Source organism: Mustela lutreola, chromosome 15, assembly GCF_030435805.1.
Source record: "Mustela lutreola isolate mMusLut2 chromosome 15, mMusLut2.pri, whole genome shotgun sequence".
NCBI lineage: Eukaryota > Metazoa > Chordata > Mammalia > Carnivora > Mustelidae > Mustela > Mustela lutreola.
In genome coordinates, this window is record NC_081304.1 from 35499978 (window position 1) to 35518619 (window position 18642).

At 43.3% G+C, this 18642-nt stretch overlaps 1 pseudogene; it reads right to left on the reverse strand.

Annotated features, from left to right (window-relative positions):
- Nucleotides 1-14211: 14211 nt before the first annotated feature.
- On the reverse strand, nucleotides 14212-15224 carry LOC131816921 (heterogeneous nuclear ribonucleoprotein A1-like; annotated as a pseudogene).
- Between the last annotated feature and the right edge of the window lie 3418 nt (nucleotides 15225-18642).

The following is an 18642-nucleotide window of genomic DNA, read 5'->3' on the forward strand; positions in this document are numbered from 1 at the left end:
AAAGGGGAATCCTCTTGCACTGTTGGTGGGAATGTAAACTGGTGCAGCCACTCTGGAAACAGTATGGAGTTTCCTCAAAAAGTTAAAAATAGAACTACCCTACAATCAGCAACCACACGAATGCAAAAATACTAATTCAAAGAGATACATGCACCCCAATGTTTACAACATTATCTACAACAGCCAAATTATGAAAATAGCCCAATAGCCAAGTATCCATCTACTGATAAATGGATAAGGAAGATCTGGTGTGTGTGTTTGTGTGTGTGTGTGTGTGCATGTGTGTGTATGTATATATAATGGACTATTACTCAGCCATAAAAAAGAATGAAATCTTATCATTTGCAACCACGTGTATAGACCTAGAGACTACTATGCTAAGTGAAATAAGTCAGTCAGAGAAAAATACTATATGATTTCACTCATGTGGAATTTAAGAAACAAATCAAATGAGCAAAGGGAAAAAAAGAGAAAGGGGGGCAAACCAAGAAATACACTCTTAACTATAGAGAATAAACTGATGGTTACAAGAGGGGAGGTGGGTGAGGGGATGGGTAAAAAAAGGTGATGGGGATTAAGGAGTGCACTTGTGGTGAACACCAGGTGATAGATATATGGAATTGTTGAATTATATACCTGAAAGTAATACAACATTGTATATTAACTAACTGGAATTTAAATAAAAATTTGTAAAAAAAAAAAAAAAAAAAGAAAAGAAAAAGAAAGAAAGAAAGAAAATTCAACTTATTAAGACTAGTTTTTCATTAACTTGAGGAAGTGGGGCTATTAAATATAAACATAATTATAGAAAATAAGTTAATGGGGCACCTGGATGGCTCAGTGGGTTAAAGCCTCTGCCCTCGGCTCAGGTCATGATCCCCTGTCCCGGGATCAAGCCTGGAATCAGGCTCCCTGCTGCTAAGCACTATCTCCTATTCAGATAGATAGCCTTTCCTTGTACCTTGTCTTGCTGAAAAATCTTGAAGGTAGTTGCCATAGGTAGTCTATAGTTTATCCAAGTTCTAAGTAGGACATCTAGGGATTTAAAAGATCCTGAGGATGTAGAGATGTCAACAGGACTGAAAACCATAATTATGATGAAACAAGATATTCTGCCTAGAGTAGTGTAGTAATTTGCTAAACATAAATTCTGTAGTGGTAATATGGGTGAATCTGTCATACTGTCAGCAAGAAATAAGAAATGTGGGTATTCCCTGAAAATCCATTTGAAATTATTGGCATGGCCATCCATCTCTGTGATTGGTGAGAAGTGACCTTAGAGATTCTTCAAGAATTTCTAAGATTCGGGGCGCCTGGGTGGCTCAGTGGGTTAAAGCCTCTGCCTTCGGCTCAGGTCACAATCCCAGGGTCCTGGGATGGAGCCCTGCATTGGGCTCTCTGCTCAGCGGGGAGCCTGCTTCCCCCGCCCCCACCTCCCGCCCTCGGCCTCTGCTTGCCTCTCTGCGTGCTTGTGATCTCTGTCTGTCAAATAAATAAATAAAATCTTTTTTTAAAAAAAAAAGAATCTCTAAGATTCTTTCAGGCCTAGGATTGTGAGAAACATACTAGAGGCACATGATGCAGGTACAAAACAAAATCTATTGTGGAAGAAGTTTATATAGAGGGTCAGCAGAGTGCACACAGCCCCCTACAGTCTCATTATGCCGTGGAGAGGTAAGCTTGGGTCAGGCATTGCTGAACATTCTAGAAATGGTGCTCCAGGAAAATACACACACACACACACACACACACCCTGCCCCAAGCTGCTCTATGTATTCACAGGAAAATGGGAGGAGTAGAGAACAGTAATCAACCAGAGTTTTTTAGTTGGAGGAATAGCCATGAATACAATAGGGACATTCTGTGGGACAGTTGTCCAAAGGAGTTCAAATGCCAGTGCTGGTATCTGCTAGTAGTAGTGTGGCCCTTCCTACTGAGCCACCTCAGTAGGTGGCTCAGTAGGAGCCAGGAGCTCAGCCAGGTCTTTGCTAGGCTACTCCAGGGTAGAGGGGATTACCTTTGCAGTCCAGTAGATAAAAGGTTTGTCTCTTCTTACTCCAAAGTCTGGGATTTAAGTTAAAGGCAATGATTAGAAGGGAATAGCAGGCAGGTATCACTGAAAATTGATTGGCAATGAGTAATATATAGTGTGGATTGAGTCAGGAAATAAAAAATGTGCCATTATGAGAACATGTCAGATCTATAAAAAGTGTAATCTTCTAAAGAAAACCCAGGGTATCTGAGAAACGTTTGGTTACCAATCTATTCATTCTTTGGGAATCAGGGCTTCCCAGGTCAGTCCTTGAGCTAAGCACAGGTACCTAACTGTGGTCCCAGGCATGTGTGTCATGTGGAACTGTCCCAGAACATTCTGCTTGTATCCTATTGGCCAGATTTGATTCACATGGTTCCATGAACTTAAAGAAGGCTGGGAAATGAATTCTTTCTGAATGGGCTATGAGCCCAAATTAAAAATTCTACGGCAATCTTGCATACTTAAAAATAACCTGTTTTGGGGCGCCTGGGTGGCTCAGTGGGTTAAGCCGCTGCCTTCGGCTCAGGTCATGATCTCAGGGTCCTGGGATCGAGTCCCACATCGGGCTCTCTGCTCAGCAGGGTGCCTGCTTCCTTCTCTCTCTCTGCCTGCCTCTCTGCCTACTTGTGATCTCTGTCTGTCAAATAAATAAATAAATAAAATCTTTAAAAAAAAAAAAAATAACCTGTTTAAAAAAAGGAGGGGGGCACAAGCGTGGAGCTGACCCCTGGTTTCAGCTTGGGTCATGATCTCAGGGTGGTGAGATCCAGCCCCAATTAGGGCTTCACACTCACTGCAGAGTGGAGTCGGCTTGAGGATTCTCTCCCTCTGGCCCTCCCACTTGTTCCCTCTCTCTCTCTCTCGCTCTCTTCTCTCTTTCTCTCAAACAAATCTTATTTATGTTTTTTAAGATTTTATTTATTTGACAAAGAGAGACACAGCAAGACAGGGAACACAAGCAGGGGGAGTGGGAGAGGGAGAAGCAGGCTCCCCACTGAGCAGGGAGCCGGATGCCGGAGCTCAGTCCCAGGACCCTGGGATCATGACCTGAGCCAAGGCTGACACTTAACAACCAAGCCACGCTCCACCCAATAAATCTTTTTTTAAAAAAGAGAATTTATTGTATAAATGTAGGGGTGTCTTGCAGAACCAAAGGGCAGAGAGACTACAAGGCCTAATTAGGACTTTGAATGGGGACTTGTCAGAAACTGAACCAAGGCACTTATTCTCTATCTTTCTAGGAGCATATAGGGTCTCAACTATGCCTTTCTCAGCAGACCAGCCCTTTAACTGCTCATCAGCACATTCACTCAGCAAATACTGACTGAGCATTACCCCGGACTAGGACTGTTCCAGGCACTGGGGATAGAGAAAGGAATCAAACAGACAAAAAATATGTATTTCCAAAATGTTCACCCATGCTCCTCTAGTCTGTGTGTCTTTCTAATCTCAAAGACCTGTAATTTTTGGACTCCCTGTTTCTATTTCTCAATCACAATTCTCCCACAGGACTAAGTGGGAGATCTTCGAACTCCAAAGAAAATTGGTTTCAAGTTAGAATAGTTCAGCCTCAGGGGTGCCTGGGCGGCTCAGTGGGTTAATCCTCTGCCTTCGGCTTAGGTCATGATCTCAGGGTCCTGGGATTGAACCCCACATCAGGCTCTCTGCTTGGCAAATAAATAAATCTCCCTGTCAAATAAATAAATAAAATCTTAAAAAAAAAAAAAAAGAATAGTTCAGCCTCCTGACCTAGTATCAGCAGAGGATACCAATGAGTCTCAGGTACAGTGAAAGGGGGTTCTGAGCCTAGCCAGACCTCTTTTCTGACTTCTCTGTTCCAGCTACCCCTTCTACTGTTCAGAGAGAGTTGTTTCTGAGGTTTCAGTTGAGCCCTAGAAGCTGGGAGTCATCATGACAGTGGTGAGATGGCTGGCCTCCATGCAAAACATGGAAAACGAGAGAAAAATTCATGTCCACTGGGAAACTGAAGTAGAAAACCAAACAGTGCAAACAAAATGTCAGACTAAAGGAACGAGCTGAGAGAGGAAAAACAGGTCCGAGGAAATGAGACAACAGGAGGCAGTAAGATGAGTAAGTAAGTTTGGGAGGCATATTATTCAAGATTAAATCCAGAGGAAGAGCAGACATTAGGACTGGTTGATCCAGTGATTCGGTGATGTCATGAGACTCATCTCATTCTTCGCCCAGAGTTACAGGCTGGCTGCCTGTAGCGATCAACTCACATGCTTCCCCCATATAGTGGGAGAAAAAGAATGGCTTTCCAGAGCTCTTTCTCAAGTACGGAATTTTCCTAGAAACATTCAGAAAGCCTCTCTTAGTGCTTATCAGAATTAGGGCACACGGGATTACCTTTAGAGCAGTGGTTCTCAACCATGGGCAGCTTTTCTCCTGAGAAGATATTTAGCAATCTCTGGGGACATTTTTGTTTGTCACACCTGGGGAGGGGGGCTGCTCCTGGCACCTAGTGGAATAGAGGTCGGGGATGCTACCAAACATTCTGCAGTGCACAGGACAGCTGCCACAATATATTATCCAGCCCCAAATGTCAAGAGTGTTGAGACTGGGAAAGCCTGCTTTAGACCAAGTAGGCCCACTCTTCTGAAGCACCCAGACTGGGTGTGTGTGGGGGGTGGAGGGTACATACCAGAAAAAGACTGATAACAAGAGGCCAAGGAAGTCAGAGAAGATGGAAAAAAAATGTCCTGTTCAAAAGCCAAAGGAAAATTTTAAGGAAGCTATGGCAGTAATATCAAATGCTGTAGAGAGGTCGTTAAGTTTATAACTGAAAACCACCCAGTAGATTTGTCCCTAAAGTGGTTACTTGTTACCTTTGGCCAAGAAGTTCCAGGAGGGTGATAAAGGCCAAATTTAGGCTGATAAGGAGTGAGTGAGAGGTGGTGACCGAGAGATCTTAATTATGGTTTAGGCAAATCATTCAAGAAGTCTGTCTGTGAATGGAGGAGAGGGAAAAATAGCAGAAGAGTCAGGGAATAATAATAATAGTAGTAGTAGGATTATATTAATTTATTATTATTATTACTGATTTGTTTTTTAAATCATGAAGAGACAAGATCATTTTTAAAATGCTGACTAGAGGGGCGCCTGGGAGGCTCAGTGGGTTAAGCCTCTGCCTTTGGCTCAGGTCATGATCTCAGGGTCCTGGGATCGAGCCCCACATCAGGCTCTCTGCTCAGTGGGGAGCCTGCTTCCCCCCTCTCTCTCTGCCTGCCTACTTGTGATCTCTCCCTCTGTCAAATAAATAAATAAAATCTTAAAAAAAAAAAATGCTGACAGGAAAGATCCAAGAGAGTGGAAAGTAAAAGAGAGGGAAAAAGGAGACTGCCATCTACAGCAGTGTTTCTCAAACTTTAATATGTATATGAGTCACCCGGGGATCTTGAAATCACCTGTGGGAGTCTATTAGTTGCATATTCCGATTCAGTAAGTCTGATGTAGAGCCTACGATTCTGTAGTTCTAACAAGCTCCCAGGGGATAACCAGGCTGTTGCTCCATGAGGATGCTGGGCCCCATTCCGAGCGTTTCTGATTCAGTACATCTGGGATTGGGCGCGAGAATTTGCATTTCCTTTTCTTCTTTTTTTTTAAAGATTGTATTCACTTATTTGATACAGATAGAGAGAGAGGGAGGGAGAGAGCACAAGCAGGGGGAAGTAGCAGAGGGGGAGGAAGAAGCAGGCTCTCCACTGAGCAGGGAGTCCCATGTGGGGCTCAATCCCAGGACCCTGGGGTCATGACCTGAGCCAAAGGCAAATGCTTCATCAACTGAGCCACCAAGGTGCCCCAAGAATTTGATTTTGTAACAAGCTCCAAGGTGCTTTTAATGCTGCTGGTCCTGCTCAGAATCATTGATTTCCTGTATATGTGGAGAATATCACCTTTGAAGAAAGATTGCTTCACCACTAAGAAAATAAGAAAAAGGCAAAAATTGACAAGGTACCAGAGGTTAGCTGGTAGGTTTAGGGGGAGGTAGGATGCTAAAGAATTTACTGCTTATTGCCCTGTATCTTCTCTGTGAAACAGGAGTAAAATGGCCAGCTGAGAGCAAAGAGCAAGGGTGAAGGGATAAGGAACTATAAATACTAGGTAAAGCTTATCGCCCTCCAATTAGCTCTTGTCATAACACCATACAAAAAGTCTATTTGCTTTGTTACTTATTAAAGGAATGTTTTGCAATTAATTCACCCAGACAAGTTGACCAGGAAGTTATGTAGTGCTGGGGAAGAATTAGCAAGATTTTCCTTTGGCCAGTAACTAGAAACTCCTGCTTTGGAAATTTCCAAGCTCAACTCTGGTTGACAAGGTGTTTTGATGTAGAAATGTAGAAATCCAATTGGTTTTAAAAGGCAGAATGACATGGAATTTATGAAGGGGCAGACTCTACAATGAAAGGCTCTGGTTTCTTTTCTCTTTTTAAAATTTTATTGTTTTTTTAAGTAGGCACCATGCCCAGTACAGATCCTAACATGGACTTGAACTCAGGACCCTGAGATCAAGATCTGAGCAGAGATCAAGAGTCAGATACTCAACTGACTGAACCATGCAGGTGTCCTGAGGCTCTGGTTTCTTTTTCTTTTTCTCCCCCTCCTGCTCTTTCTTTCTTTCTTAGAGTGCACACACATGTGCGAGGAGCAGAGATAGAGGGACAGCAGCCCCTGAACTCAGTGTGGGGCCCAACACTGGGCTCGATCTCAGGACCCTGAGGTCATTACCTCAGCAGAAGCCAAGAGATGGATACTACACCAACTGAGCCACTCAGGCACCCTCAGACTCTGGTTTCTAATCCAGCCTTCACCACATACCAGTGTGAAACCTTAAGCAAGCATGTTAACTTCTCTTGGCTTCCATTTCTCACCTGTAAAATAGGGATAAGCATGGGAACGGTACCTATCTCACAGAGTTTGGGGGAGAATGAAAGAAGATAATGTAGTACGTACTTGGCACAGTGTCTGTCACAGGAAATGCTTCTAGCTGTTTCCTCATTTGAATCTATTTTGCAAAGATCTTGCGAGGGGATTGAATTAAATCGAATCTAGAGCCACTCCCCTCTTCATCCACAACTCCAGGTGACCATTCATATGCAGTCATGAAAAATGTACGTGCCACTTTTATTTTAACAGCTAACATTTACTGAGACTCTTTTGGTGCACTTGGCATTGTTTTAAGCCCTTCACACCTATGAATTCAGGTGACCCTTGCAATGGCTCTGTGAGATGGTTCTATTATTATTCCCATTTTGTAGGTGAGGAAACTGACACCTGAAGAAAATACTTTCCTCAAAGTCACACAGAAAATAAGTGGTAGAGTTTGATCCCACACAGTCTAACTCCAGGCCTATATCCCCCAACTACCTTACGGTGTAGACTTGCCAGGGCTTCGCAGTGTACATTCAGTTCAGATGAAGTATCGGATAGTCATATGATACTTAAGAAGTCTAGTTTATGTGAAATGAAAATTATAATAATGGTCACTATTTGCACTCTAGCCTTAATACAACAGCTCTCCACCATTTAACAGATAAGAATCTGAAGATCAAAATTTGCTGGGAGGGGCGCCTGGGTGGTTCCATCAGTGAAGCAATCGACTCTTGGTTTCAGCTCAGGTCATGATCTCAGAGTTGTGAGATCGAGTTCTGCATCTCATGGGGCTCTGTGCTCAATGGGGAGTCTGCTGAAGATTCCCCCCCCCCCCCGCTACCCAACGCTCCTTGGCTGCTTGCCCACACATGTGAGCTCTCTCTCTCGGAAATAAATAAATAAAATCTTTTAAAAAAATTTGCTGGCAGTCAGGAAAGTTTCTCTATTTCCCATTCTGTAGAATGAAAATAATTATTTTCAAAAAAGTAGTGTATATTGATCTCTCACAACTTCAGGGTCTGTCAATCTCTCCAACAGGGCTTTACCTTCCGTTTATAAGAGGTTATTTACATCTGGTTCTGGGTAATTTGTGATAATCCTATTCAGCACCTTCTATACTGCAGCATAGTAAAGAGACAAGGTTTTAATCATTTTTATTTTCCTCAAGTCTTTCATTTAATCCAGATTTCTGACACAACACTTATTTCTTTGAACTTACATCTGCAGAAGGAAAGTGACTGAATCACAGAAAAGCTGAGAAAGGAGATGGAATATAAAGATCATGTTGTTCCTCCTTTTGATCCACCCGTCCTCGGTTGTCTGAATTAATAACCTTTTTTTACTTACGCTAGTTTGAATTGGATTTCTGTCATGACCGAACGTATCTTAACTAGTATATCTATCTCTTGGGTATGCTGTTTCTCTTTTTCTTCTATGTTTCTTGAGAGTCACAGACCCTGGGTTTTTCCTTATTATTCATGTTTAAGTGAGGTTAAGTCTAGATAAGCAAACTGTAGCCCATGGGCCATATCTGGCCAGCCTCCTAATTTTGTTTTTACAGTCCACAAGCTAAGAATGTTTTTTATATTTTTTAATGATTATGTGTTCTTTAAAAGATTTTATTTATTTATTTGACAGAGAGAGATCACAAGTAGGCAGAGAGGCAGGCAGGAGCAGGGGGTGGGGTGTGGGGATGCAGGGTCCCCGCCTAGCAGACAGCCTGATATGGGGCTCGATCTCAGGACCCTGGAATCATGACCTGAGCGGAAGGCAGAGGCTTAACCCACTGAGCCACCCAGGTGCCTCTAATGATTACATTTTAAATGGTTTTTTAAGTATCTGCATAATAGCCTTGGTTGTGTCTCTTGGCCCACAAAGCTTAAAATCTTGACCTATCTGGCCCTTAAAGAAAAAAATTTGCTGAACTCTGATTTAAAGATGTGATAATTGACTAAAAATATTGTGCATTTATTTTTCTTGGGTCCCTCACTATTTACGTGGCTGCTGTGGGAGTCCTTCATTATGTGGCTTTAAATCATCAGTTCAGCATTTCGGCATCCTGCACAGGACTGAGAGGAAGTCAGGGTCATGGGTCATCTTATCCAGAAGTTTGTGAAACTTTTCTCATTGTTTGTTCAAACTGCTGTCCCATGTAACAGTTTTTGGTATCAGTTTTCTGTTTGGCCTGCCTTCTGCTTTTGGTTCAGGTGTATGGCTTCCTTCTTGGCTGTTTTGAGAGTAATTGCTCCACGAGGTCATTTGCTCCCTCAAAATAAGGAAACTTCTCCCAGTGTTGTAATTACCTGCTCTAGTGAGACGTACAGTCAGGGAAAGACCTCCCCACAGGTTTTTCTGTTTTCACAGTCTCCTTTTCTAAAGTCTACACCTGCCTTCAGGTGCTATTGATCTGTAGTATCAAAAGAGTTTCCAAGAAATAATGGCCCCCATCCCCCTTTTTCTAGGAGAATTTATTTCTTTGATTAGTAGGTACTTATGTGGATCTGCCAGGATTTCCTCAGCTTGGTTTTCATGATACTGCACTATTCTTTCGGAAATGATCTAAAAGGGGGGCACCTGGGTGGCTCAGTTGGTTAACATCTGCCTTTGGCACAGACCGTGATCCCAGGAGATCATGATCCCAGGGATCCTGGGATCATGTCCCACATCAGGCTCCCTGCTCCCCTCTCTGATTATCTCTGTCTCTCTCTCTCTCTTTCCAATAAATAAATAAAATCTTTTTTAAAAAACGGTATCTGTGGGGTTTTGCCTCTCATTGAGTCCTCGGGGACCATTAGCTAGCAGAAATTCTTCTGTGATTATGGTATAAATCTATGTCTCCCTTCCAACATTTCATCATTGATGTTATTTTCCTTTGATTATTTCAATCAGTTCCATAGAGATAGGGGAGTAGATGTATATGTTTCAGTCTGGAGGATAACAGAAACTCATTATAACAGAATGGATATATAACAGAAAGGATAACAGAAACTATACTGGAGGATAACAGAAACTCATTAAAGACAGAAAGCTTTAGTCAGACTAGCACCTAGGAGCCCAAAAAGGCACAGTTCATGTCCCAGCAGTAAAGTCATGAATGACATGGAGATGATATGAACTGATTCTTAGAGACGGGACTGAGAAGTTGGCTCCACTAATTGGATTGGCTCCACCAGTGCAAGGTGAAAGGTCCAGAGCTAAGTAGGAAAGATTTGTACCTCGTTTCGACTAGCCCATGATGTTTTTCTCTTCCCCCAAGGTAGCAATGATGGATCAAGAACACTTCCTGGATGACAGGATAGATAAAAAACAGAACCAATGGGTTAAAGCCTCTGCCTTCAGCTCAGGTCGTGATCCCCCGGTCCTGGAAACAAGCCCTGCATCGGGCTCTCTGCTCAGCAGGGAGTCTGCTTCCTCCTCTTTCTCTGCCTACTTGTGATATCCGTCTGTCAAATAAATAAAATCTTTAATAAATAAATAAAATAAATAAATAAAAAACAGAACCAGAAGAATCTCCTAGGATTTGTTTCAGCCAGGGCAGGATATTTTGTTTCTGTCTTTTTTTAAGATTCTATTTATTTATTTGAAAGAGAGAGAGCATAAGCAGGGAGAGCAGCAGAGGGAAAGAGAGAAGCAGGTTCCCCGCAGAGCAAGAAGCATGACATGGGGCATGATGCCAGGACCTTGGGATCATGACCACAACTGAAGGCAGATGCTTCAACTGACTGAGCCACCCAGGCTCCCCTAGCCAGGGCAGTTGTACAGAGAACTTGAGAGTACTCAAGCTACTGCCTTCTGTCCAGGGTCTATCAGTAAGCAATCAGTGAGTGGGATGCTCTCAATGAAATACGTTCCAGCAACCTCTCAAAGTTCCATTTAAGAGAACTATACACTTTAAAGATAACTGGGATAGTTCACATCAGAATAAGTTTAAATCACACTGTGACGAAGACTCAGTCTGACATTGAATCTGGTGGAAGAGGCACAAACTTTAAATAAAAGCTCGACTGCAGAGATGTAGGTTACATGTGAAGAACGGTGTTTAGGAATGAGTTTGCCTGGAGATCAACTTCCAGAATGGCAGAAGGAGGACCTCAGTGAACTTGCTTCTCCACAAAAACAATAAAAATACTGGCAAAACAACTAAGATGAACTGTTTTAGAACTCTGGAAATTAACCAGAGCCCTAGAACAAACTGGAAGTCATCTATCCAAGAGAAATTACTGAGCTTTGGTTAGAAAGTGGGACCTAAGGGTGCCTGGGTAGCTCAGACAATTAAGTGTCTGCCTTCTGCTTAGGTCATGATCCCAGGACCCTGGGATGGAGCCCTCCATCAGTTTCCCTGCCCAACAGGAAGTCTGTTTCTCCTTATCCCTCTGTTTCTGCCTGTGCCTCCCCCTGCTTGTGCCCTTGCTCTCTCTTTCTCTCTCTCTGTCAGATAAGTAAATAATCTTAGAAAGAAAGAAAGAAAGGAAGAAAGGAAGGAAGGTCGGGTGCCTGGGTGGCTCAGTGTGTTAAGCCTCTGCCCTCGGCTCGGGTCATGATCTCAGGGTCCTGGGATCGAGCCCCACATCGGGCTCTGCTCAGCAGGGAGTCTGCTTCTCCCTCTCTGTCTGTCTGCCTCTCTGCCTACTTGTGATCTTTCTCTCTCTCTGTCAAATAAATAAATAAAATCTTAGAAAAATAAAAAGAAAGAAAGGAAAAAAGGAAGGAAGAAAGGGAGAAAGAAAGAAAGATCTGTAGTATTTTAACTTGTGGATGGGATGCTATTCCCATCCACGCTCCCTCTCCAGCTCTGAGAAGTCTTGAAGCCAATGGAGAGGACTGACCTCTTGTCAAGCTCACTCAGTTAAAAGCAACATCCCCAGAGCACAGTGAATATTTTGTCTGAATTTGCAGCTCCCTAGAAAATCTCTATCTTTAGGTCGTTCTGGCTATTTGATTTGACTCAGAATTCAGCTCAATAGAAAAAAAAAAGTCCTATTCACAGGGCCTTTTCAGAACAATAGCCATCTACTGGCAACCTTGTGGCTGCATAAGGTTATGCTTTTAGGAACTCCGAAAAGCTACATCATATTCCAGAGGACTCTAAAAGGCTGTGTAGGGGCACCTGGGTGGCTCAGTCAGTTAAGCATCTGCCTTTGGCTCAGGTCACGATCCCAGGGTCCTGGGATAGAGGCCCATGTAGAGCTTCCTGCTCAGTGGGGAGTCTGCTTGTCCCTCTCTCTGTCCCTCCCCCTGCTCCTGAGCTCTCTCTCTCTCTCAAATAAATAAACAAAATCTTTAAAAAAAAAAAAAAAAGGCTGTGTAGGGACACCTGTCTGCCTCAGTCGGTAGAGTATGTGATTCTTGATCTCAGGGTTGTGAGTCCAAGCCCCATCTTGGGTGTAGAAATTACTTAAAAATAGAATCTTTAAAAAATAAATACATAAGCATAAAAGGCTATGTAAATGCACAAGGCTGTGCACATGCTCAGAAGAGACACAGGAATGGAAAAGGTCCTAGTCACTAATTTCAGGTTGACTTTAAGGCTTTGCAAGCAGAAAGTGAAAGCTGAGGCTGTCTTGTAGACTGCCTGAGGTATGAAGACATGCAAACAAAGAATAGCCCCTGTTCCTCATGGATTTTAATTTTTCTCATAAGTTTAAGGAATGAATTACAGGATCAAGGACCTCATTCCCAAGGAGTGCAAGAAGAGGGGAATTACTCCTCTTGGGCATATTAGAGGGGGAAATGGAGAAAGGGATATGATAATGTGATCCTGTAAGGGTACAAAAGTGACCTGGCACTGAGGCTGGGCCACAACTCCTGAACTTGAGAGTCAAATATACAGGGAGAAAGTGAAGAGCTCAATGGTCTTTGCCTTCCTCTACCCTATCATGGAAGTCTGCCTGATGACCAGCTGGGAGTATCAAAAAAAGCGGGGAGATAAGGGACTAAGGAAGGCCAGGATGACCTAGGGATCCTTGAACATAGGGTCTGAACCATGCACTCCCTTCTCTCCTTAGATTTTTCATACTTGTCATTTATTGTCTCTGGAATGGAGATAATAGACATTACTGCTCCTGTGTGTGTCTGGGGCTCACAGAATCCCTGGAGCTATCAGAATAAGAACTAGGGGAAGAACAGAAAGAGGGATTGATATGTCAATGTAGTCTCAGTACAGTCTTGAGCTAGTCTTCTTTCTAGAGTGAGGGTGTATGCACATTTTCAGATTGTCCAGCATCCCCACTCACCCTCTTCCCCATTCCATCAAAACCCTTCCTCTTCTGTCTTGTCCAGGTCTGAATTCTTTTCTGTCCTCTCTCACCTCTCTGGTGTGGTATTATCCCATATGCAAAACCATCATGTTCCCACATGTCCCCAGCCATAGTTCCCTAGAGGTACCAGGTGCCAAGATATCCAGGTTGCTGTAGAGAGAACTCAAATACCCATGATGACTCTTGGGTTCACCTGAAAGCAGAGCCTTCAACAAAGAGTTGAGTGAAGGTAGTTTATTTGGAAGATAATCATAGGAGGGATGGAGGAGAATAAAATAGAAAAGGAAAAGATCACATAAGGGCCATTACCCAGGTTGTTTCTGAGTGAGAGGGGCTCCAGTTAATTAGGGCCTCCTGAGAAAGTACAGGATGGATCCCAGAATGGTCCATCTGAAGGACAGGAGGGTGGATCATCATCCCTTCTCAATCCCCTTTGGATGAGTTTGCCCCGGACTGCACTTGTCTGTGGCTCTAGCAGAATCCCGTGGCATTGGAGAATGTCCTGCAGCAGAATATGCAAGACACAGGGTGCCTGGGTGGCTCAGTCAGTTAAGCAGCTGCCTTTGGCTCAGGTCCTGATCCCAGGATCCTGGGCTCAAGTCCCGCACTAGGCTCCCTGCTCTTTGGAGAGTCTACGTCTCCCTCTGCCCCTCCCCACGCTCGTGCACTTGCTCGCTCGCTCTCTCTCTCTCACATATGCATGCTCTCACTCAAATAATAATAAAAAAAAGAGACACATTTATTCAGTGTCATGATCAAACTGTTACATTTAGCAATCAACAGCATGGGTGCAAAAAAAAAATCTACATTAAAACCCTTTGTTGGAATGCTTTACCCTTTCCACAGAACAGAAACTAAAATAACCTGTTATACAATTAGTCACAAATACAGTCTTCGAGTTTTTTGCCCATACACATGAGTATTGTCTAAAACATGTCTTCTTTGTAGCAGCTAAGCCCTGCCACCACTGTGCTTGGGTGAGTTCACAAATCTGTTGTAACCTGTGGCTGCCCTGTCACTTCTCTGGCTCTTCTCTCCTGCTAAGCTTTGTTTCTTGGCAGTAATAAAAACCTTCTGCCACTGCCATAGCTACTGCTGCTAGTGGAACTACCATAGCCACCTTGGTTTCATGGTTTGGCGAAGTATTGGCCTCCACCACCACAAGGGCCAGAGCTTCTGACTCCAAAATTTCCTCCTTTCACGGATCCAGAATTTGAGGATTGATTGCTGTAATTACCAAAATCATTATAGCTTCCGCCACCTCCAAAGTTGCTTCCATTATTACCAAATCCGTTATAGCCATCCCCACTGCCACCATATCCACCACCACCTCAACTGCCACCAAAGCCACCTCTACCACTGAAGTTTCCTCCATGACCAAAGTTGTCATTCCCACCAAAACCACCTTCACGACTACCATCAATGTTTCCAGAACCACCTCGACCTCTTTGGCTAGACAAAGCACTAGTCATCTCTTGCTGAGATGGCGCTTTCCTTACTTCACAGTTGTGGCCATTCACAGTACAGTATATTTGAATGACAGTCTTGCCTACAGAGTCATGGTCATCAAATGTTGCAAAAGCAAAACCCTTCTTTTTGCCACTGCCTTGGTCAGTCATGATCTCATTCACTTCGATTTTCCCATATGGTTCAAAACAATCTCTTAGATAATGTTCTTCAGTGTCTTCTTTAATGCCACCAACAAAAATCTTTTTCACAGTTAAGTGGGCACCAGGTCTTCAAGAATCTTCTCGTGCCCTCTTTAGTTCCACAACTCTTCGATCCACCTTGTGTGGCCTTGTGTTCATGGCTGCATCCTCCTCCTCCACGGTGGCATCTGTGACAAACCCAAAGCTCCTGGAGTGCTTGGTGTTTGGATCACTCATTACCACACAGTCCATAAGTGTTCCCCACTGCTCAAAATGGCTCCTCAGACTCTCGGCAGTTTTTTCAATGCTCAGACCTCCAATGAAGAGCTTCTGCAGCTGTTCAGGCTCTTTGGGAGATTCTGACTTAGACATGACGGCGGTGGGAGGGGAGACTTTAACGATGCTTACTCAGCGGTGTCCACAGGCAGAAAGTCAAATAAATAAATTTAAAAAAATTTTTTAAAGACTATGCAAGGGGTGCCTGGGTGGCTCAGTGGATTAAGTCTCTGCCTTTGGCTCAGGTCATGATTTCAGGGTCCTGGGACTGAGCCCTGCATCGGGCTGTCTGCTCAGCAGGGAGCCTACATTTCCCCCTCTCTCTGCCTGCCTGTGACCTCTCTCTCTCTGTCAGATAAATGAAATCTTTAAATAAATAAATAAATAAATAAATAAATAAAAAGACTAGTCAAGATGCACAGTATATAGTCACGGGCACGGCAAGTGTTAAGCATGTCTGAGCTCATCCCAGGTGTTGACTGAAAGCAGAGATGGGTCAAGGAGATATAATGCAGAAGCCAGGAGGTCTGCCATAGACCCTTGCCCTGAGTTTTAAAACTTTCTCTTCAGAAACTATTGTTGGGGGCGCCTAGGTGGCTCAGTGGGTTAAAGCCTCTGCCTTCGGCTGGGGTCATTTTCCCAGGGTCCTGGGATCGAGCCCCACATCGGGCTCTCTGCTCCACGGGGAACCTGCTTCCTCCTCTCTCTCTCTCTCTCTGCCTGCCTCTCTGCCTACTTGAGATCTCTGTCTGTCAAATAAATAAAATTTAAAAATCTTTTAAAAAATTAAAAAAAACTATTGTTGATGACATAACTTGTAATGTGTGTTCATTTCTGTCACTTCTTCTAACTGACATATATTCAAATATGAAATTCCTGGTTGGGAGAGAGGGAGAAATTTACTGTTCCGCTCAACTAGGATAGATCAACAAAATTGAAGAAACACAGAAGGGGTTCCATATGACTCAGCAGAAGTGCAGCCACTGATAATTTGACATTTCAAGTACTTGCATAAGGTTCAGAGAGCTTTTCTGTTTAAACCCAGACTGGATTTTAGTTTTACTCTGACATTTCTCAAGAGAAGATTTCAAGTATCTTGTCTATAAATGTTCAATGCCTGAGGTCAAAGAACGCTTTTTACCTTTATTTAAAAGACTTCCAGAACTTTTTATTTTATTTTCTTAAAGATTTTATTTATTTATTTCACAGACAGAGATCACAAGTAGGCAGAGAGAGAGGAGAAAGAGGCTCCCCGCGGAGCAGAGAGCCCGATGTGGGGCTTGATCCCAGGACCCTGGAATCATGACCTGAGCGGAAGGCAGAGGCTTTAACCCACTGAGCCACCCAGGTGCTCCAAGACTTCCAGAACTTTTAGTTGCTACTCTTATGGGTGGGAAGGAACAGTCATGATTTATATTTTTTGCAAACAATAAGTTATCTATTGAATTCTTACATGATATATAGGATTTTTGGTTTAGTGGTTTTCCTGTTGAGTGTGAGTATTCTATACTGTTGGAGAGTGGACATACTAATTACTAACTTCCTGTAATTGCCTAGCACCTGAACCTTTATTGCATATACTTTCCCAAAATATCTTGCTACAGCAAGAGCTGCCTACGTGGACAGCATGATAACACAAATAAGAAAAACAAATATTTTCCTCTTAATGATTGTATTGTGATTAATTTAGAGGGAAGCAGAAAAGACAAGAGAAAAGGTAGCGGTCATCAAAGGCTATATTGGCTGGATCGTATGGTGAGTAGACCCAGGTGGAGGGTTTGTTTATATCCTGTGCCCGCTCTTACTCTCCCCAGCGACTTTGTAGTAACGGGTTTTATAATGGCAACTATACCAATTCTGTCCACCAGGGGGCATTTTCAAAATAGAAGGGATAAAATTATGTAGCAAGATTAGCTCTTGCCTAATTGGGGAATGTTCCAAAGTTCTAAATTGGACATCCAGTTTCAGAGAGACTGTGCCTCTTCTGAAGAAGTCCTTTGAGGATACTTGTTAGCAGTAAAGAAAGATATTACATATCATCAGGATGGAAGAGAGATTTCTGTTGCTGATCCACAGTAAGCGATAGAGACTCAGATGTCACCTGGGTTCCAGATCTTAGTACAGGATGGGCTTAAAGATCCTGATGTTTCACAGGATCTTTTGGTTCGAAGTACCAGAACTCCCTGTTTTTCTATTGGGGGGACATTAGACATTAGGTCTAATGCTTTGATCCCAAACAAGGAATTTTCTTTTCTTTTTTTAAGATTTTATTTACTTATTTGAGATCAAAGAGAGAGAGCACTAGGCGGGTGGGGTGGGGGAGGGGCAGAGGGTAAGAGAGAAGCAGGCTCCAGGCTAAGCAGGGAGCCAGATGTGGGGCTTGATCCCAGTACGCTGGAATTATGACCTGGGCTGAAGGCAAACACTTAACTGACTGAGCCATTCCGGTGCTCCCAAAACAGGGAATTTTCTTATTGCCTCACAGAAATCCTAATGCACGCAGGGGACAGGAAAGTACCGGGAATGAATGTTTTACCTATCTCTAGCAAATCAACAAGAAAACAGACACCTCGATCAAATTTACACAGACCAGATGGTTTCTTTGTGGGGATCCTCAAGGACTGAAGTACTAACTGCTTTTATCTGCTTGGCGTCTCTGCTATCACTTTCTTCTGGTTGCAGACTCACCTTCTAGGCAGAAGGAATATGACCAAACCAGGCTAATCCTAACACTCATCTGCAGGGGTTTGGCCACCAGCGGTCACAAACATGGGCAGATTCTATATCCCAGGAACTGCAGTCTTGAATGGAGAAACACAGAAACAGTTTAGAATAGGGATGCCCTGTGGCAGCGTACCAACGAGAAGTTCTCTGAGCTGCCTGGGCTGCTCCAGGGTCTATTCTTTCCAATCTAGGCAGAACATTTAAGAAAGAAAAAGAAATATAAGGTATCCATATTAGAAAGGAAGAAGTATAACTATTTCTATTTATAGAAATGGTCTTAGATGTAGAACACCCAAAAAATCCACAAAAAACTGGGTGCCTGGGTGGCTCAGCTGGTTAAGCATCTGGCTTCTGCTTGGGTCGGGATTCTAGGATCCTGGAATGGAGTCCTACATCAGGCTCCCTGCTCAGCAGGGAGTTTTGACTTCTTCCTCTGTCCCTCCCCTCTGCTTGTGATCTCCCTTGCTCTCTCTAAAGTAAATAAAATCTTCTTTTTTAAAAGATTATTTATTTATTTATTTGACAGACAGAGATCACAAGTAGGCAGAGAGGCAGGCAGAGAGAGAGTGAGAAGCAGGCTCCCCGCTGAGCAGAGAGCCCGAGGCAGGGCTTGATCCCAGGACCCTGGGATCATGACCTGAGCCGAAGGCAGGGGCTTTAATCCACTGAGCCACCCAGGCACCCCAATAAATAAAATCTTAGAAAAAAAAAAGAATACACAAGAAAACTGTCAGAGCTAATAAATGGTGTTAGTAATAGTGCAAGATAACAAAATAAACACACAAAAATCAGCTCTATTTCTATAT